Raw genomic sequence first — 23,543 nt, 5'->3', positions numbered from 1 at the left:
AACTATAGGTATTAACATTTAGTTACATATAATCAAACAAAGTGCACAGAGGCCGGGGTGTTTATGTAAATTACTGACCAATAATTTTTTGTATCCAGCTCTCTATAGCCTCCAAGTTCCTAAATAGTAAAAATAGTAATGCTTTACACAGCAGGTATGACATTCAATTTGGTAACAATGCTATACTCAAACTCAGAGAGCGAGAGAGTATACATACCAAATCCAGCAGGATAAGGAAAACAGATATTTTATTGTTACATCTGGTTATTAGAACAATATACAGTGCATCCGGAAAGTATTCACAGTGCTTGACTTTTTCCACATTTTTGTTATGTTACAGTCTTATTCCAAAAAGGAATAAATTCATTTTTGTCCTAAAAATTCTACACACAAGACTCCATAATGACAATGTGTTCGAAATAGCTTTTAGAGATATTTGCAAAGTTAATTAAAAAAAAAGAAATCACATGTACATAAGTATTCACAGTCTTTGCTCAATACTTTGTTGATGCACCTTTGGCAGCAATTACAGCCTCAAGTCTTTTTGAATATGATGCCACAAGCTTGACACACCTATTCCTCTTTGCAGCACCTCTCAAGCTCCATCAGGTTGCATGGGAAGCATGCACAGCCATTTTCAGATCTCTCCAGAGATGTTCAGTCAGATGCAAGTCTGGGCTCTGGCTGGGCCAATCAAGGACTTTCACAGAGTTGTCCTGAAGCCACTCCTTTGATATCTTTGCTGTGTGCTTGGGGTTGTTATCCTGCTGAAAGAGTAATCTTCGCCCCAATCTGCGGAGAGCTCTCTGGAGCAGGTTTTCATCTAGGATGTCTCTGTACATTGCTGCATTCATCTTTCCCTGTATCCTGACTAGTCTCCCAGTTCCTGCTGCTGAAAAAAATCCCAACAGCTTGATGCTGCCATCACCATGCATCACTGTATGGATGATATTGGCCTTGTGATGAGCGGTGCCTAGTTTCCTCCAAACATAACGCCTGGCATTGACACCAAAGAGTTAAATTTTTGTCTCATCAGAACAGAGAATTTTGTTTCGCATGGTCTGAGAGTCCTTCAGGTGTATTTTGGCAAACTCCAGGCAGGCTGCCATGCGCTTTTTACTAAGGAGTGGCTTCCATCTGGCCACTCTACCATACAGGCCTGATTGGTGGATTGCTGCAGAGATGGTTGCCCTCCTGGAAGGTTCCCCTCTCTCCACAGAGGAATTCTGTAGCTCTGACAGAGTGACCATCGGGTTCTTGGTAACCTCCCTGACTAGGGCCCTTCTTCCCCAATCGCTCAGTTTAGATGGCTGGCCAATTCTAGGAAGAGTCCTGGTGGTTCCAAATTTTTCCATTTACAGATGATGGAGGCCACTGTGCTCATTGGGACCTTCAAAGCAGCAGATATTTTTCTGTACCCTTCCCCAGATTTGTGCCTCGAAACAATCCTGACTCGGAGGTCTACAGGCAATTCCTTGGACTTCATGCTTGGTTTGTGCTCTGACATACACTGTCAAGTGTGGGACCTTATATAGACAGGTGTATGCCTTTCAACATCATGTCCAATCAACTGAATTTACCACAGGTGGACTCCAATTAAGCTGTAGGAACATCTCAAGGATGATCAGTGGAAACAGGATGCACCTGAGCTCTATTTTGAACTTCATGGCAAAGGCTGTGAATACTTATGTACATGTGATTTCTTATTTTTTTTTAGTTTATTAAACTTGCAAAAATCTAAAAAAAAACTTTTTACACGTTGTCATTATGGGGTATTGTGTGTAGAATTTTGAGGACAAAAATAAATGTATTCCATTTTGGAATAAGGCTGTAACATAACAATATGTGGAAAAAGTGAAGCGCTGTGAATACTTTCCGGATGCACTATATATACAGTATATAGGGAGAACTGTGTAGCTAATGGTCAATCCAGATTCCAGCAACTAGATAAAGTGCACTGATCCTCCCCTTGCATAGTGGCAACCCAGAATGAAGTTCTTGCCATAACAAGGATAATCTCAAAGTAAAAAAAAACCCAAACAAACAGGCATCTTCTACTGCAATAGTCAGAAAAGTTTTACCAATGTCTATATGAACAAAAATATCTTTGTTTTTTTTTAGTGGCCACATATCACAGAAAGTGCTTATCTGAAGATCAATCTTTTCCCAGGGATCTCACACTTTCCAAAATTTAAGAGTAATATATCATGCTCCCAAAATTGATTGCTAAAAAATAAGAGAATCTACTAAACATCAGCACACCAAATAAAAATTGGAATATTTACTATCATAATATGTATTTGGACACCTCTGTACTGATTGGGATGAAACAAAAGTGAGGTGGTCCAGTTGGATCCTGGCCATCCTGGTGTATGCTGAACAGAAATTTGACCTGGGGAGCGTGTTCTGTGCCTTCCACTGCATGGATTGACAAAAACTCAGCAGAGAGGTGGCAATTGGTCTGGGATGCTGAATGAAGTGGTTGGGGTCCCGGTTGGACCTCACAATGGAGAGCGCTGGGAAACATATTGACCCAGGGATACTGTCCTAAGCCTTCCACTGGATGGATTTGGACAAAAAAACTTTACAGAGTGGTAACATTGGATCACAGAAGACACACTAGGGAGTTGAGGTCCCAGACGGACCTCCCGTTGGTGTATGCTGGGCAGAACCATGACCCAGAGATTCTGGACAGAACTTTAACCCTGGGATACTGTTCTATGCCTTCCACTGCATGGATTTCAACAAAATCTCCACAGAGGGGTGGTAATTGGTCTGGGATGCAATAATGAATTGGTTGGGGTCCCGGTTGGATCTCATGGTGGAGTGCGCTTGGAAAAACTTTGAACTTTGACCCACTGGATGGATTTGGATGAAATCACATAATTTTTATGACAACTTCACAGAATTGGATCCCAGAAGACATACTAGGGAGTTAAAGTCCTGGTCAGACCTCCCGTTTGTGTACTCTGGGCAGAATTTTGACCTGGGTAGCCTGTTCTGTGCCTTCCACTGGATGGATTTGGATGAAAATCTCACATAGGGGTGACAATTTGTCTGGGATACCTAATGGAGTGGTTGGAGTCCCAGTTGAACCTTACCACGGCAGAGTTTCGGGCCTTCCACTGGATGGATTTGGATGACATCACATAATAAAACTTAACTTGAAGATTTAAACCCGGGCAACACTGGGTACTTCAGGTAATTATATATATATAGAAAAAAATTGCACACACTTCCAATAGATAAATAACGGGTGCTGCAATCACATAATCCTGTAATATTGCAATTTTATGCTCAAAAGAGCACAGAGACCAGCACACCACCTTTTATGAAAAAGCAAGTCTTTAGTAGAATAACATAATTCAATACAGATCCATGATCTTCTTAGATATAATGACAATGGTCACAAACTTTTCCAGCAGCATGATACTTATCAAAACGCCTTGTAGCAGCAATGCAACCATTAAAGCTGGCCCCTGGCCCGACGGCCATTTCGGTGGAGAACCACCTTCATCAAGAGCATAGGGATAATGAAACTGACCTCCGTATAAATAGGGAGAATGGTGCCAGATAGAAACTGATCAATTGATTCCCCTGATATGCACTGGACTTGAAGCCGGCATGTGGAACCCGGAAGCGTCTCCACCGAGAGACAACATGAACACTGGTCCCTCCTGCCGAGCCTTGTCACAGTGCCGCTCAGCCAATCATGTCAGCCGCATACACACTAGGGAGTTGAGGTCCCAGACGGACCTCTCGTTGGTGTATGCTGGGCATAACCATGACCCAGAGATTCTGGACAGAACTTTAACCCTGGGATACTGTTCTATGCCTTCCACTGCATGGATTTCAACAAAACCTCCACAGAGGGGTGGTAATTGGTCTGGGATGCAATAATGAAAGAGCAAAGAGACCAACACACCACCTTTTATGAAAAAGCAAGTCTTTAGTAGAATAACATAATTCAATACAGATCCATGATCTTCTAAGATATAATGACAATGGTCACAAACTTTTCCAGCAGCATGATACTTATCAAAATGCCTTGTAGCAGCAATGCAACCATTAAAGCTGGCCCCTGGCCTGACGGCCATTTCGGTGGAGAACCACCTTCATCAAGAGCATAGGGATAATGAAACTGACCTCCGAATAAATAGGGAGAATGGTGCCAGATAGAAACTGATCAATTGATTCACCTGATATGCACTGGACTTGAAGTCGGCATGTGGAACCCGGAAGCGTCTCCACCGAGAGACAACATGAACACTGGTCCCTCCTGCCGAGCCTTGTCACAGTGCCGCTCAGCCAATCATGTCAGCCGCATACACACTAGGGAGTTGAGGTCCCAGACGGACCTCCCGTTGGTGTATGCTGGGCAGAACCATGACCCAGAGATTCTGGACAGAACTTTAACCCTGGGATACTGTCCTATGCCTTCCACTGCATGGATTTCAACAAAACCTCCACAGAGGGGTGGTAATTGGTCTGGGATGCAATAATGAATTGGTTGGGGTCCCGGTTGGATCTCATGGTGGAGTGGTGGAATGGTGCCAGATAGAAACTGATCAATTGATTCACCTGATATGCACTGGACTTGAAGCAGGCATGTGGAAACCGGAAGCGTCTCCACCGAGAGACAACATGAACACTGGTCCCTCCTGCCGAGCCTTGTCACAGTGCCGCTCAGCCAATCATGTCAGCCGCATACACACTAGGGAGTTGAGGACCCAGACGGACCTCCCGTTGGTGTATGCTGGGCATAACCATGACCCAGAGATTCTGGACAGAACTTTAACCCTGGGATACTGTTCTATGCCTTCCACTGCATGGATTTCAACAAAACCTCCACAGAGGGGTGGTAATTGGTCTGGGATGCAATAATGAAAGAGCACAGAGACCAACACACCACCTTTTATGAAAAAGCAAGTCTTTAGTAGAATAACATACTTCAATACAGATCCATGATCTTCTAAGATATAATGACAATGGTCACAAACTTTTCCAGCAGCATGATACTTATCAAAATGACTTGTAGCAGCAATGCAACCATTAAAGCTGGCCCCTGGCCTGACGGCCATTTCGGTGGAGAACCACCTTCATCAAGAGCATAGGGATAATGAAACTGACCTCCGAATAAATAGGGAGAATGGTGCCAGATAGAAACTGATCAATTGATTCATCTGATATGCACTGGACTTGAAGTCGGCATGTGGAACCCGGAAGCGTCTCCACCGAGAGACAACATGAACACTGGTCCCTCCTGCCGAGCCTTGTCACAGTGCCGCTCAGCCAATCATGTCAGCCGCATACACACTAGGGAGTTGAGGTCCCAGACGGACCTCCCGTTGGTGTATGCTGGGCAGAACCATGACCCAGAGATTCTGGACAGAACTTTAACCCTGGGATACTGTCCTATGCCTTCCACTGCATGGATTTCAACAAAACCTCCACAGAGGGGTGGTAATTGGTCTGGGATGCAATAATGAATTGGTTGGGGTCCCGGTTGGATCTCATGGTGGAGTGGTGGAATGGTGCCAGATAGAAACTGATCAATTGATTCACCTGATATGCACTGGACTTGAAGCCGGCATGTGGAACCCGGAAGCGTCTCCACCGAGAGACAACATGAACACTGGTCCCTCCTGCCGAGCCTTGTCACAGTGCCACTCAGCCAATCATGTCAGCCGCATACACACTAGGGAGTTGAGGACCCAGACGGACCTCCCGTTGGTGTATGCTGGGCAGAACCATGACCCAGAGATTCTGGCCCGATGGCCATTTCGGTGGAGAACCACCTTCATCAAGAGCATAGGGATAATGAAACTGACCTCCGTATAAATAGGGAGAATGGTGCCAGATAGAATCTGATCAATTGATTCACCTGATATGCACTGGACTTGAAGCCGGCATGTGGAACCCGGAAGCGTCTCCACCGAGAGACAACATGAACACTGGTCCCTCCTGCCAAGCCTTGTCACAGTGCCGCTCAGCCAATCATGTCAGCCGCATCCACTCTATGGAGTTGAGGTCCCAGACGGACCTCCCGTTGGTGTATGCTGGGCAGAACCATGACCCAGAGATTCTGGACAGAACTTTAACCCTGGGATACTGTTCTATGCCTTCCACTGCATGGATTTCAACAAAACCTCCACAGAGGGGTGGTAATTGGTCTGGGATGCAATAATGAACTGGTTGGGGTCCCGGTTGGATCTCATGGTGGAGTGCGCTTGGCAAAACTTTGAACTTTGACCCACTGGATGGATTTGGATGAAATCACATAATTTTTATGTCAACTTCACAAATGCGTCATCTGACGTAGATGGATGGGCAGAGAATACAGTTGTCTTAGACACAGGACGCTCAGCCACATTCGAAGCCAATGTATGCGCTGCATAGCTGCATCTCCTGGCAACAACAAGCCGGATGTAGATAGGTGGGAAAAACATGCTGTTGTCTTGGAAATGAGATGCTCGGGCTCATTGGAGCCAGTGAGTGCGCCACCTCCACACTTTATATAAACTAGATACTGTAAGCTAGTGCCAACAGGTCATTTGAAAAAAATCAGAGTGAGTTACCTGACCTTGTCTATCAGGCCTCATTCAATCCCATCATATGAATAGAAAAACAATCTGGATATTAGAAAACTAATGAAATTACCTAAAAATATAAAATATATATGAAAAAAATAACAAAATAAAGAAAAAAATTTACTTCCACCAAAGTAACCAAAAATTCTGACAACCAATTAAATAAACAGCAGAAAACATATTATTAATCAGAGCAGTCAATACCACATATATTTTCATTAATAGAGATCTATTCGAAATTCCTCCTTTGCCATGTTCTTGTCAAAAAAAATATTTTTTAGAATTTCCAACTACAAAAAAGCATTGAAATATAAATCCTCATTCAATCCTGCTGGACTCACTGTCCCAAAATTGTAAATAAGTTCACATTCTCTTTGGAGTAGTTTCTTGTCACAATCAAATCCTCTTTTAAATGGCTTAATGTGATCTATGGGCATGAATCTGATGCCCTTCATACAATGTCCATGGGAGGCAAAATGTCTTGTGACAGATGGTGTGCTATGGTCTATTTTTATCAATGATTTTTTTTTATGAATGAGCAATTTATTGCTATATGCTCTTTTAGCATACGTATGGTTTTGCCAATGTATAATTTTTGACACGGACAGATGATGATGTAAACAATATATTTGCTTTCACATGTTATCCGGTGATTTAATTGGTATAAAAAAACTTATGTCGGGTTTGTGAATGAATCACCCATTAATAAATAGCAACAGTTGATGCACCCACTGCAACAGTTCGATCCACTGCTTAAGCTCAACCACCAAATCGTGTAGGCACATGGGCTCACATCTGTCTTAACAATTTGGCCTTTAAGGTTGCTGCTACAGTTGAAGGCAAATAGCGGATTATTGTGACATTATTCTTTTAATATTGAGTTCGTGCTAATAATATGCCAATGTTTAAGCATTGATTCTCTCATTTTCTGAGAGGAAATCAAATACGTAGTGGGAAACACAATCCGATTAACACTCTTATCTGCTCTTGCCGGTTTAAGTAATGACTCACGGTTCAAGTTTAGACCTTTTTGGATTGCCCCTTTGACTTCCCTGGTACAGTATCCTCTCTTAATAAAATCCTCTCCCATTTTCTGTAAAGCCATTGGCAATTTACTTGTATCCGAGGTTATCCTTGTTACTCTCTACAGTTGAGAGAATGGTAACCCTTGTTTGAGAGGTTTTGGATGGAAAAATCTCCACAAGAAGCGTAGTGTTAAGATCTGTCGTCTTTTTGTATACTTCTGTCGCAAATTATTTGTTTCTATTGAACATGGCCACGTCTAAAAAATTAACTGTGTGTGGACTGCTCGTGCAGGAGACTTTGATGGTACTAGGCAAATCATTCAAGATGGGATTGAATAGGGAATGGGGCCTGAGAGACAAGGTCAGGTAACTCACTCTGATTTTTTTTCAAATGACATGTTGGCACTATATAGGGTGCTTACAGTATCTAGTTTATATACAGTGTGTAGGCTTAGATTGGGTTTGCTATTATATATATATATATACACAACACAGTAGGCGGCTTTTTTACATCATATTTCCTTTTACATTATATTATGTTTAGAGTTGTTTTTGCACTATGTATTTATTGTTCAACACACTGCGGGGAAGTGTTTACATGATATATTTTTATATGTTATCTTTTGTAACGGTCACCATGGTTACCACTTTGTAGACATCTCTGACACGTCCTCCATGTGCGCCGGACAGGGGCTGATGATGTGACTTCCGGGACACAGTTTTGCCTGGGGAACGGAGAACACTGACCGGAAACCACGCTGGCATGCAGGAGAAGACGGAAACAGAGTCTGTGAAGGGGTGAGTAATATAAGCACTGTTTTTTCATGGTTTGTATATGTCTACTCCATCTTGAGGAAGGGGTGTGGTACCCCGAAACTTTGATGAGACTGATTACATTTTGCACTTTTCTACAAGTCTTCAAAGTGCCGCCTGCTGTGTTGTGTATATTGTGGGGACATGTTCTCCTTTATCAGGAGTGCCGGATCAATGTTGGTTGGTATATATATATATATATATATATATATATATATATATATTATAGTTACCACTGGTCCGGCACTCCCAATAATCAAGAACAGCTGTGGTCGGTGCCCTCACTAAGTATTACACATACACGGAAGAAGGTGCGGCACCTTCATGATTAAATGAGTACTGGGTGTTGTTTTTATGCCCACATTGTTGAGGGCATGTCTTTTAAATCCAGTTATGTATTGCTATAGTGATGTAGTATAAGTATTGTTATAGGTGCTGTGTCTGGATAGTAGCAGGGACGCTCATGGTTGTCATGGTGATGGTTTTTCACAGCATAGTGATGACGGAGCAGTGCGTTTAGCGTGATGACATCATCAGGAGGCGACCATGGGCGGGTGAGCAGGCCCGCTCCGGGAAGCCGGTGTGATTCACGTGGGGTGAGTAAAGCTGTATAAAAGTATGTCATTGTTTCATGTTTGTTGTAACCTGAAGACAGTTGTAATAACTGAAATGTTGTTGACGATATATTCCAGTCTGTGATTTATTTCCGAGTCTTGAGTGCCGCACCTTCTTCCGTGTATATATATATATATATATATATATATATATATATATATATTAGGGATGTGCAGGCTCAGATAGATTCGAGTTTGCACGCCGAGTTTGGATTTTTCCCTCCAAAAAACGGGACTTAGAAAAAGGCAAAACGTCATCTTGCATGGACAAACATCATCATCATTCCTGGACTTTTGTCCTCCTGACGAAGCCCAGCCAATTTGAGCATCAGAGGTGAAACGGGTTGAGGACAGTGTGGCCAATGCTTTCTGACTAAGTCAGACACCAGATAAGCTTTTGATATTTCTTTTTAATGTAATTGTTTTTTGTATATGTGTTTCGTGTGTGTGTATTAACATTTTGTGTAGTATTACACCATGAGAGTGTTATCTTGTCTCCATATATATTAACTGGGCCTGGTGACAATCGGTTATTATCATCTCACCAAATCATATGAGGGAAGAGGAGTGAGGTTCCCAAAAGATCCCATACTACATGCCTATGAATTAGGTTAATACGGTAAGCAGAACATATTTGTGTGGTGCGTGTCAAAATTCATCATAACAGTATCACACTATTGGGCGCTTGTTTCCACCTTTTGTATTTTTCATGTTATCTGAGGACCAAACAGCAAAGGTCAACCCTGTCAAACTAGGAGTGAGGTTCCCAAAAGATCCCATACTACATGCCTATGAATTAAGTTAATACGGTATGCAGAACATATTTGTGTGGTGTGTGTCACAATCATCATAACAGTATCACACTATTGGGTGCTTGTTTCCACCTTTTGTATTTTTCATGTTATCTGAGGACCATACAGCAAAGGTCAACCCTGGGAAACTGTGAGCAGCCACCTTCAGAACTGGGAATATAGTGTGTCAAAGTGGACTTGATTTAATAGAGACTGTTTCTTTGATTGGAAATAACCTGTTTCGGACAGCGCTGTGATCAGTACTTGTATTGTTTATATATATGTTAAATGTAAATGGAAAGGGGCGCTTCATAGTGCAATAATGTTTTTAAATAATAAAATGGTTAAATATAAAACACTGCACTGTTACAGTGCCGCTTGTACCTTATATAAAACGGTGTGGGCTGGTTACCACATGGTGTTTTTAAAATACTCTCACCGGCGATCGCAACCACAACCACATTGTCCCTGGAAGCTGTCGAGTTCACACACCCCGCTGCTCACCGCTTCTCGAGAGGTTTCCGCAGGTCGGGCCATGTTGCTGCTAACCATGGAGTTGGGGGGAGCCGATGGAGTCTCAGTGTCACGTCACGAGGCCATACCCTAATACATTTCATCAGAGACTTTGTCAGAGGGCTGTCCTCCGTGATGTGACTTGCTCCTTTTAAACATGTGTTAATTCAGCTACTTGCTGACATTATTACAATTAGTTCCTGATGCAAATCTAAATTAGATCCTTAATTGATGAATTTAACATAGGAACAGTGGTCTTATACACAAGCTGCGTGTCCAACAATATACATTTTGGTGAATGAACTATCAAGATTGCAGATTTCTATATAAAGAAAGGGGCATCTAATCATTCCCTTTTTTGCCGGTTTATAATATTCCAAACAACCAGGCATATTATGAAGAAAAGTGGCACTAGGATTTAACTCATTATACGCTGTATAGTACATACAGTATTCCTGCATAGAGGATATGTCTGTAGTGGAGACCTTCCAGTCTTACACATTAAATACAATGTATCACAAATATAACAATTATAACAAATTCTACCCTCGTGGTAGTTGCAAGGTGTGTAAGATAACAGAAAAAGGGTCTAAAACCTATTGTGGAAAAGGGTCCTCAAAGGTACATCAGAAAAAAACTTTTATGAACTGCAACTCCAATTATATTGTATATATGGTCACCTGTCCTTGTGGATATAGATATCTAGGGAAAACTAAAAGGACCCTTAAGGTCAGGATCCTGTAACACACTCATAATATAAAGAATAGAGTACAAAATCACAGTCCCCCACAGCACTTCCAGGAGTGTCATAATAGTGATCCTAACTGTCTGAGATTCAAAGGCATAGAGAAAATAAACAACCATGATAGGGGAGGTGACAAGGACAATGAATTAATAAAACAAGGAACATACTGGATCCTAGCCTTAGATACACGGATCCCGAAAGGGTTAAATGAAGGAATATAAATTACCCCATATCTAAAGAATTAGAGACATCTACTTGAGCTTTATCTGTATGATAAGCTGGGAAAAATTGGGAGGTGTGCAATATAAATAATCTTCTTCCAAATACCTGAAATTAAAAATTTCTTTATGGGTAAATTATTTTCTCCCCAGAAGAATAGGAAAAGAACAACTGCAAAATATTATCACTGCCCATTTGTGAATTGAGTTGAATAATTTGCCTTGGAAGTTTGTATGGCATGCTCCCAGCGCTCTTGAGAGCAATATTGAAAGCTGCCATGCTGTTTGCTTCGTTGAAAACATTGAAAAAATTAGATGTGTATCGCACTATGTCTATGGATTATGAGATGGCCGAACAGAAGCTATAAGTGATCTGACTACGAGGCATGGTTGATTCACGTGTTTGGAATCTTGGAGTAAATAACCCTCTTTTAAATATCTAAAAGTAAAAACTTTTATGGGGGTAAGCTCTCCTCTCCTTAGAAGATTAGGAAAATAGCAACTGTAAAGAGCATTGCCGCGTAATTGTGAATTGAGTTGAATAATTTGTTTGCAAGTTTGCATGGTGTGCTCCCAATACTTTTGAGTGTGAAATTGGGAGTTGCCATGCTGGTTGCCTTGTTAAAAATATTGAAAATCAGAGATATGCATTATATCATGTTTATGGCTCTTCGTGTAATCCCAGACAGACTCCATGATGTGGAGATCAGGGCTCTGTGGGGGCCATATCAAAGCTTCCTGGACTCCTTGTTCTTCTTTATGCTGAAGACAGTTCTTAATGACATTGGCTGTATGTTTGAGGTTGTTGTCCTGCAGCAGAATAAATTTGAAGCCATTCAGATGCCTCCCTGATGGTACTGCATGATGGATAAGTACCTGACTTTATTTCTCAGCATTGAGGACAGCATTAATCCAGACCAAAGCCCAACTCCATTTGCTGAAATGCAGCCCCAAACTAGCAAGGAACCTCCACCATTCTTCACTGTTGCTTACAGAAACTCATTGTGACAGTAACGTACCTTTTCTATTGCTACTCCTTAATTGCTGTACCACTCTGCAAATCTGTACACTGACTTCCCAATACTAGATAATTAATTTCAAATTAATTATCATTACCAACATAAATCTACACAATGCTACCCATTCATACATCTTTAACATTGTACAAAAATTATCTGCCTCGTGCCTGACTAAGTCTACCCCTGACCTCATTGCCACCTTGTTTTTGATGATAATTTCTCATTCATCCTACAAGCCTTCTCCAATGTTGATACCCACTAATGGAATTCCCAAACACACTTGATTTCTTTCCCACAGCCTTCAAATATTTAAACTCTTTACGAAAACCCAAATTCATCAGAGCTTAACTTATTCTCCGCTATACTGCTGATAATAGTATATGCTCACAACTGACTCAGGGCCTGATTCAGACCCTTTCACTAGCAATCGTACACTCGTTGCTGGCGATGTTTGCAAATGTACCCATGTGTATGCACTGCAGTGCGTGAACTAGTTAGAGCAATCAGGAAGTGCTCGCTCGCCTGCCCAGCAAAGACAGCCCAGTGGAATGAGTGTCAGGAGAGGCCGTTTGTATGTGGTAACAGGGGCAGGCCAGCAGTAACAGGGAAGTGGAGGTGCGAACGCAGACGTTCCTGAGTGTTTCAGAGGCATGCGCAATTAATAGGCAGCATCAGAGTACAAGTCACCTGGCTGGTTTTTACACTGAAGTGCTTGCAGTATGGTAAAGGCAACCACAAGCGCTGTGATTGCTCCCGATGGTACCTGATGTACCGATGGTTGTATACACTTCCTGGAGATGACATGCACAAGTGGACATCTTAAGACAGGCTGGTGGGCACCTGCATACACAAAGCGATCGCACGCCAAGACATAGTGGGTGTGCTTATGCCTTGCCGTGCGATCGCCTGCCTTGCTGGGTGTGTTCCAAATTTGCATACGCTGGAAGCGAGTGTACGTTTCTAGCGACCGGGGCTGAATCAGGTCCTCAATCTCAACTGATGAACACTATTTTCTCAGTTTAGCCAGATTCAGTTGCGGATGCAATGCCAATCAGGGATGCACAGAGGAATCCATCACAAAGTAAATGACAGGCTGTCAGTGTTTGGGGCTGGTGACTGGAAGTGGAAGTAAAAATACAGACTTTTCTGTCCTTAAACACTGTTTCATGGGCATGCATAAATTAGCCACTGCGATTGCATACACAACATGAGAGCTCTCTGTGTGTGAGGAGACTTGTAGTGTTTGCAACTGGTCAGACTTGTAAATGCTGTGTGACTATCCGATGTATGTCGATGGTACCAATGTTTCCGAAGGAAGAGCAACATTGTAAGGATATGAAAAAGCAGCAGTGGGTGTCTTTATGTCGGTTGTGCTTTAGAAGGCATTAGCATATTTTGGCAACTGAGAACCATAGCGATTGCATTTGCTTCCACTACTAAATCAGGCCCTTAGGCTGTAAGTTCTTTCATGAGCAGGGCCCTCCCTAATGTTTGATTTCATATTTGCATTTATATTGTTTATACTGTGGGGGTTCAGTCATGATGTTGACATTCACAATGTCAACTTTCATAATGTTGACAGGACAATATCGACAGTTATGATGTTGATATTGTTGAAATGTCGATGTTCAGCAGGAACCGTTGGGTTAGGGTTAGATTGCGGAAGGTTTATGGTTATGCTATGGTAGTCAAGGGTTGGGCTTAGGCACAAGGTGGAGGGTTAGGGTTAGGCACAAGGGGGAGCATTATTGGTTAGGGGATAGGGATAATCATTGCTGGAAGCTCTGAAGGATGAGCTTGAAGTCCTCGTCAGCTGACCACCAGACCCCTGAGACACCACTGGAGCTGAAGAACCAGGTAAGTCACCACTGGATATCCAGGTATGTTTTTTTGACATTTACTTAATGCATTCAATGTAATAGCCCATTGGTTACTTTAAATGTGGTTTTGAGTGTGTAGAATTAGCATTAAAATTAATAAAGTTTTTCAATTAATGGTGGAAGCTGCACTACTAAATTAATAATTAATAAATCATAATTTTTTAATATCCATTACCACCCCCAATGCTTTTTAGTCCAAGCTTGTTGATAGATGATTAGTAACCAATAGGTTTACCCTGCAAACGGCCCCAGAATAGATAGAATGGGTGATTCGCATTATAACATGGAAACCCACAGTGGTGAGTCACTCTTCCATAATGTGAATTTGTACCTGCTCACTTAGAATGGGCCTGAAGACTGTGTGTGACAATTTTTGTATGGATAGTGTGGATGCTGACTGTACATTTGGAGTTTTTATAAACCCAGAATAGAGGCAGAGTTTAATGTATTGGTGGTTTTCACCAGGGATCTCCTATACAGAAATGCAGGTTGCAGTCTTCTATGAGTTCCAATTTATGATCTTGTGGGTATGAAGGAACTAAGATCTGGCAATGAGACTTGTCACCAGGAGGTGTACTGGAGCGTAGTCAACCGGAAAGGGATAGAACCAGACTGGCAATACAGTACCAGGGGCTGAGCAGAATTGGGTCAGAGGAATAGCCATGGTTCAAACCAGGAAGTCACTTGGAGTGGTACCAAGGGAGTAGACAAGGAGAATAGTCAGACAAACCAGATGAAAACACTAGGAATCACACTAGGGGCCGTATTCAATTATAAGCGAAAAGCCATTTTTGCATGGTTTTTAGTGATCATTTTGTGGGGTTTTTTACTCCCTATTCAATTCCATTCCATTTTCACCTATGCAAAATTATTGATACATTTTTTACACAGAATAGCAGGTAAAAAAAGTGTACTATATTTTGGGGTGCAGATGTTGGGAAACCACTCCAAACCCTTGGTACACACACCCCAAAGGACAATTCACCCAAAAAATTATTAAATAATTCCAAGATCCTCCCTAAAAAATGTCTTTGAAATTGGTGGCGAAAATGACTAAAGTGGGAGGACAACTTCAAAAACTAGCGAATATAAGCTTCTGGGGTTGCTCTAACAAGGGTCCAACAGCAGTATTCAATGTGGAGCGAAAAGTCTTTGCTGGACTTTTCGCTCCACATCGCAGCTTTTCCGGGGATAAAAGTGTGCACGCTATATCCCCGTATTAGATTTGAAACCAGCGAAAACGGGAGCTGGCGAATTGGGATTGGCAAAAAAAAAAATGGGAATTTTCGGGATATAAATGTAGCACTCCCCTAAAAATGTCCAGACCTCGGGGATCACTATGGGTACCCCCATTTTTGCCTGCAGAAGAAAGTCGGCTTTTTAAATGGAAGCGGCAGGTGGATTTTTCCCGACATTGAAGAAGTGATGCAGAAGAGCACTTAGGTTTTTTTTTTCATTTTTAAAAGTGGTCCTATCAAATTTGGGGTACAATGGGGGTAAGCATATTTTTTAGACCCTAAAGGTAATTTTACAAATTCTGCAAAAATGCACCTAGCGCTACTCTGCGCACTGTAAAAGACACCTTCCACATACCATACTTGGGGACCCCACCAGAATTAATTTAGTTAGTTAGGCATTTTGTTTCCCTATTTTTTTTTCACCCTAAAATTTAAATTTTTTGGGGGGGTGTCCCGTTCGCCGGCAGCGAAAAGTCAATGTAATTGAATATGGGGATAATGAAAATAGGCGAAAATAATGTCATCGGCGAAAAATTTTCGCCGATTCCATCTTTTCGCTCCAAATTGAATATGGGTGCAAGTGTTTTTGGGATTGCAGGTTGCATGTATGATGGAGGAATTAAATTTTTCTAAAACTGCCCTTTAGAGACATTAAAATATTCTAGTACCCATTTTCATGCACCCCAAATTTGATGGGACTACTTATTTTCACCAAAAAATTCTGCTTAAATCCATTCTTCACCACTTTTGCAAGAACGCTAATAACAAGGATTTTAAAAACTTCAGTACCCCAATTAGTTATATTAGTGCTATTGGAACACTTCTACATTGATCCCCAATGTTAGTGCATCTTTTTTGGGTGGTAAGGCTGATTTTCCCCAAGTCTGACAGTACTTTCAGCCTATTCTACATTCGCCGCATGCCATTTTGCCTTTTTGGAATTGAATACGGTGGAAAGTGGGGAAGCGCAAGATAAGATTCCGTGTCCAAAACACGCGATGTCATCAAAGTTTGGGCAGGCAAAAATTTTCCGAGGGTGATAAACTAATTGAATACCGCCCTAGGAGTTCAAACAGGAACAGAGACTGGAATAAAGGTGTGGATCCTTATAGTCTGGCACTGAGCAGTGCCCAAAGACATCCTTTTATAGAGCGGAGTTTTCAGTTTGGCACAAAAAGAGTGATGTTGCATTTGGCACACCTGTTTCTTTAAGTTCCAGGCAGAGAGGCATGGACACTCCAATGGGAGCTGTGGCTGTCTGGAATCACACAGCCACTCAGCAGCCAGTCAGAGCTTCACACTTCTGCAGCCAAAAAGACCTGGAGATTCCAGAGAATCCCTGCAAAAGAATTGCCGCAGCTTCAGGAGGCCAGCAACACCAGACCCAGTAAGTTAGAGCCAGGCTCTGTTACACTGTGACACTTGGCCATTGAGCCTGCAGAAGATGAGCATCCCCTTGCTAAAGTCTACCAGTCCCATAATGAAAAGCACTTGGGCACTTATCTCTAGTTCCACTGGTCTGTTGATACTGGGATAATATGAAAAAAATGGGACCCAAGTAGTATCAAGTTTGCCAATCATTGGAATGAGAACACTCAATTGATCATGTCTCCCTTTAGCCACTCAGCCAATCAGAAACATTTACACACAAATTATTGTAATCTCTATTGATGTTGCAATAAACAATTACTACTCTATTGGTGTCTAATGTCCATTTATATCTCTAGCCCACTCACTCCTATGACATTTCATTGTATATGTAGGAATACTCCATTGCAATGAATGGGCTATAGGAACAAATGGATGAACTATAGAAACAAACAAATGGACCATTCAAATCAGTGGGAAAAATTCAACACAACAGCGACCAATTTGCTTGTTTAACATACTATTGTTAATGCACTTTTTTTAAAGTACTTACATCTGCCAATGAACAAGCAGCATCCAAAAATTATGCCATGATGTAGCCACACAAAGATATAAGTGTGAACATAAAAGGGCATGGATGCAGTGAATAAAATGGGTTTTTATTAACACGGAGTCACATCTTTTGCAGTTGCATTAAAAACAGAACCAAGGGAAAGTGATTTAAAAGCAGCAGGTAACTGTTCTTATCTTCCCATTTGTATAAATGTAGTTATGCTAAAATATAATGTTAGTAGTTTTATTTAAAAAAAAAAAATCCCTACACATACAATTCTAAACTATAACGATCAACAACGTGGGACATATTTGTTGCCATTATGTTGTGTAATGGGTTCAGTTAAAATAGCTCTTAGAGGATACAGAACTATGAGATACAAAAGGTCAACAGATGCATGTATTCACTTGACATTCATTCCGAAACAAACTGTCAAACAGAGGTATCACCAACAGTATTATAGGAAATGGTTTTTGCTTTGTGACTTTGAAATAAGACACAGCCAGCTAAGAACAACTCTTTGGTAATTTTTCTAACAAGAATTGTTCCTGATAATGTATGTTTACATCAAAAGTAATTCAGATGTTCTGAAAATGTATACACTCTGGGACATGTTTATCAAGGTAAAAATGGTGAAATTCGGAGACAAAGAAAACAACACTATTTATCAACAGAAAACATTCCCATTATTTCTGAGGAAACTCAAACTGATAAATATGGAACATTTAGAGTAGTTTGTCCGACAATTGCTGCAATTTCGTTTTGACGATTATGCCTGTGTGTTATAGAATGTGTCTTTGAAATGTAATGTGAAGCTTTCGGCTTCTATATTTTAAGTGAGACTCTTAGCATAGACATTAAGACTTTGTAAAGTTATTTCTTCAAACTGAAAGGTGAGAATTATCTAGAGCCAAGAGATTTGTCGTATAATCAGTTACGTGCACACGCAGACACAGGTGTCTGAAACATGACACCCGTTAGATACATTTTATATCAATGACAAGATCTACATACACAATGTTAAAAGACTCTGCAGCATAAAAGATACAGATGTGTACTCATACACCTTCCTTTTTTGCTTCATTTGGCACAAGATGCCAGGACAGCTAAAATGCAGTATGACGAATACCAAATAGATAGATCCCAATTTTTTTTTTATTTTTTTTTTAGGAAAGGTGTATGTGGACACATCTGTAATATCACAAAATAAATCAACCATTAGTGGCAAATTTTGACAAACTAGTTGTGTAAAAACTGGAGTTCTTATTTTATATCACTACCACCACCTGTATTCTGTCCATCTGTTACTCTGCAGTGCATTTGGTTATCTTGTGTGCAAGGCAGGAAATATGCCACTGACCAAAATGATCCTCCAGTTCTCTCCAAATTCTCCTCCACCATTGGTGCCCGCCAGCTGTTTCATTAACAAATACTGCTGTTTGTTTTATTGTCAAACTGCATGTCCTGAGAGACCACATTGGATTTTTTGCTCACATTTCTTTTTGACAATAGTTCCAAGCAGGAGGTCTCCAAAGCTAGCAAAGGGGTCTTGGGAAAAACTGAAGACTGAAGGGAGGTAGTTGTTGCTCTTATCCTCCACAATACCAGCACTACACCGGGACACTAGGATCGCATTGCTCCTGATTGACCCCTACAAGTTGAGATCCATGAAATAAATGGACAATGGCCCTCATTCAGAGCCGTACGCTCTGAGCAGAGCGCACGCTCTGAATGAGGGCCACCCTCCATAAAAATGGAGCGTCCTCCTGGACGCTCGTATAGCTGTGGGTCACCACCCACAGCCTATACGAGCGTGCAGTTTGATGGCCGCGATGGTCTTGACCATCGCGACCATCGAAACTGCAAGCCGGAGCCTGCGGTTGAGGTTTTCAACCGCAAGGCCAGGAGTGATTTTGGCTCTATCAGAGCCAAAATCACTCCCACTGACATCACTAGTGATGTCAGTGGGCCGGCTTCTAACGGTAGGCGTTCCCTTGGGAATGCCCCCGTCAAGGAGGCACGCCCCCGGCACGCCCACCAAAGGGGGCGTGCTGTCAATCAACATCGACAGCACGCCCCCTTTGATCAGACACAATGAGCGAAGGAAACTCCTTCGCTCGTCGCGTCTGGCGCATGCACACGACGGACCTCCCCCAGTCGTGCGCATGCTCAGTGCAGACCATCGACCCACTTGCGAGTGGACAGCTGCTCGCGAGTGGGTCTGAATCAGGCCCAATGTTCCTTTGTTCTCTATTGGATTTTTGCAGAGTAAGATGTTCACTTTCTTAGCTCAATGCGGTTAGTCATTCCTTGACTGCAACAAAAACCTTCTGCTTGTCTTACACGTGGTAAGGCCGATTCATTGCATGAAAGTCCATTTTGCAAACAGATTTGAGATTTTCAAGCACCGTGCATGCCCCGTAGCTGAGTACATGAATCTACAGGTAATTTCACATTTCAATTGCAACTCCATTTGCAGCTACGGTAAATGGGGGTATCTAGGTGGTAGAGTGGCATTGTACATACTGTAGGCTAAGTTGGGATATGTAGATGGAACTACAGACTATTCTGTATTGTGCATATGCAGAGATCCATCTGGTTTCACCTGAATCTCTTGCAACAGGTATAATGCAGGTGCAAGTTTGAACTGATAATGAAGACAGTTGTTTGCACAAGTGTATGGATAAGGGTAGGGCAGTCTCATAGATGCATGCCACTCAGAAAATATCCACAATTAGTTCCGTGCATGTGACTGCAATTGCAGTCAACCTGCATTCAACTCTTAGGGGTAAATTTACTAAAGTTAAATTTTTATTTTAGTGTGATTTCTCATTGGATTTTCATTCGAATTGCACTTGGAGATTTACTAAAGGCAAAATTGAATGTAATATCAAACTTAAAACCGAATTTCACTCATATCCAACTCAAAATCAAACATCGGAAAAACATCGGTACTTTTACATAGACCAACACACAGATCCAAAATCCAAACAAAATCGAACTTCAAATCGAACTTCAAATCCCCAAATGAATAGACCTGCTTTATGCTTTCGATTTTAATATGAGCAGGTCAGATTGACACAGATACATGCATACATGCATACATCAGTGAGATGCATGCTTGTATCTTATCGTAAAAAGCTTAGAAATAGTTACATTTTAAAAAAAAAATTATGTGAGGTCCCCCCCTAGAAAAGAACCTGTCCTGGACTTTACACAACCAGTCCTGGTTGTGAGAGTACACAGAAAAAATTGTGTAGGGTTCCCTCTATACTTAGCACAACCAGCACTGGGCTCTGATCCTATCCTGGTTCTGGAATTACAGGGGAAAAAATGCATAGGGTTCCCCCATAATCTCCGCAACCAGCACCGGACCCTTTCTAGCAGGGGGCTGATGCCATAGCCAGTGGAGCCATTTCACCAAGCCCCCCAGCCAAAGCATCAGCTCTGACTGCTAGTTAGCCCAGGCCAGGGAACTCTGGGGAGTTGGGGACCCTCAATAAAGGATTTACCCTCTCCAGTGCACCCCTGGCTTAGGCTGATAGCTGGGGCTATCCCCTCCAACCCCTGGGCTGTGGGAGGTGGGTTGATAGTGTAGGTGTAGTGTAAAAACAGAAGTGTATAAACATTGTCTTTACATTAGAACTGCAGGTCCCAGCAAGCATCCCTGCATGCTGGTACTTGAAGAACCACAAGTACCAGCATGTGGGGCATTAAGGGCCCGCTATTGCTGTAGTTCACTTGTAAAGAAATGTTTAAATAAACACAATACACACACACCATGATAGTAAAGTTTTAATACATACATTCACACTCACCTACATTACATGGACTTGTCCCCTTCTCTCTGTAGGTATCCAAGGTCTTGGTATAATAAAAAAAAAAGAATTGTGATGCACGTAACAGAATTGCGATGCACGCAACCCAAGACAGTTTATATAGTTTATTCAGCCCCTGCCTCTCTCAGCCAATGAACGTCTCCCTCCATTGAAGTCAATGGAGAGGCACACGGTTACTAAAGTTTATTCTGCGGTTCCCACCATTGACTTCAATTTAAGGAGCCGTTCATTGGCTGGGAGAGGAAGGGACTGACCTCTCTCAGTCAATGAATGCTCAGATATGGCTCTACAAAGGGTAGAACCGTGTCTGAGCTCTTCATTCGGGAGGTAACAACCATCGTGGTTGTTACTTAGTTCATGGTTTGTGTTAAATCAGTTTTTTATTTTACGATGACCATGGATGCCTACAGGTAGAACAGGACCAGTCAGGTAATGTGTGTGAGGATGTATGTATGTATGTATGTATGTATTAAAACTTTACAATCACAGTGTGTGTCTATTGTGTTCATTTAAACATTTCTTTACAAGTGAACTACAGCTACCAGTGGGCCCTTAATGTCCCACATGCTGGTAATTGTGGTTCTCCAAGTACCAGCATGCGGGGAGGCTTGCTGGGACCTGCAGTTCTACTGTAAAGACAATGTTTATACACTTCTTTTTTTAAACTATACCTATACTATCAACCCATCACCCACAGCACAGGGGTGGTGGTGAAAGCCCTGGGCTACAAGCTTAGGCCAGGGGTGCCTTGGAGAGAGGGAACTCTTTATTAGGGGGGTCCCCAAATCCCCAGGGATCCCTGTCCTGGGCTGACTAGTGGTCAGGGCTGATGCTTTGTCTGGGTGGCCCAGTGAAAGGGCTCCCCTGGCTGTGGCATCAGTCCCCCCAATAGTCCGGTGCTAGCTGTGGAGATTACTGGGGACCCTACACATTTTTTCACCTGTAATACCAGGACAGGATTAGAGCCTAGTGCTGGTTGTGCTAAGTACACAATTTTTTTCCCTGTATTTATACAACCAGGACTGGCTATGAAAGGTCCAGGGCTGGTTCTGTTTTAGGGGGGGACCCCATGTCATTTGCTTTTAAATTTAACTCTTTCTAAGCTTTTTACAGTAAGATACATGCATGCATCTCACTGATGTATGCATGTATCTGTGTGAAAACAAACTGCTCATGTTGAAAATGAAAGCATGAAGCATTTCTATTCAGTCGGGGTTTTGAAGTGGGATTTGCAGTTTGATTTGTACATGAACATGCAAAATCAAACAGCAAATCACTGTTCAAAAACGAATAAATCTAATTCGATTTAGAAAATGAATCTAAAATCGAATTTTAGTAAATGTGGTATTTGAAGGATGATTTGTACTTTCAATCTGAATCGCTTTGAGGTGAGCTAAATCGAACTTCAAAACTGAAAGTAAAAACGAAGTTTGATAAATATACCCCTTAATCTGCCATGAAAATTCAAAATGCAAACAATGCACAGTAACCTCATATAATCATAATTCCAATTTGGTGTTTAATATTACAAACATAGTGTAAATCATTTTATATTTAACTCAACTGTCAGAGGTGTATTCAATAAAGTTCTGTTCTCAAATAATCCCTCAGAAATGTTTAATAAAGAAAATATAATGTTCTCCACTTGAACAAGCTTGTTGTTAAAATATATGTGGAATGCAATAGTAGAATATAGTTCGGAGATCAGCTTTGTGCAAAAAAACTTGTATATGAATAGTCAATCTCATGGAAGTGCTTAAAAATGTCAATTATATAGTGTACTGTATATTGTTGACATAAAATAAATTAGCAGCAAGGTAGAGATTCCATTTATTTGACCAGTGGTTTGAGTGGGACTTTTCTACTAATTTACAATAAATTAATGTTAATTTTGTTAGGGAAAGGAGAGAGTAGGAAGCACTCAACACTCGTAGGATCAGAGTCGCTGATGAGGGTGGACTGCAGGGTATCACAGATGCACTAATGACAGCAAAAGTACTAGGAGAAAAGAATGAGGGAAGAGGACCCTGTCCATGAGGGTTAACTGTTTAAGAGGATACACTAGGGGCATAGAAGTGCCAGAACATGAGACATCAAACTCTAAGGGATATAATTAATAAAGGTTGATTTTAATCGATTTAAAATTGATCAAAATCTATAAAAATTGATGTTGGGTTTCTGGGGCTTAATCACACATTTACTAACAGACATATTTTTTATTTAGTTTTTTAAGTATTAGTAATTGTGTGTTTTAGCTTCAGAAAGACAACATCGATGTTAATCGATTTTGATCGGTTTTAAATCGATTAAAATCGACCTTTAGTAAGTATACCTCTC

Source organism: Taudactylus pleione, unplaced genomic scaffold (genome assembly GCF_031769625.1).
Source record: "Taudactylus pleione unplaced genomic scaffold, aTauple2 ptg000276l, whole genome shotgun sequence".
Taxonomy (NCBI): domain Eukaryota; kingdom Metazoa; phylum Chordata; class Amphibia; order Anura; family Myobatrachidae; genus Taudactylus; species Taudactylus pleione.
Note: the sequence above shows the minus strand (reverse complement) of the source record.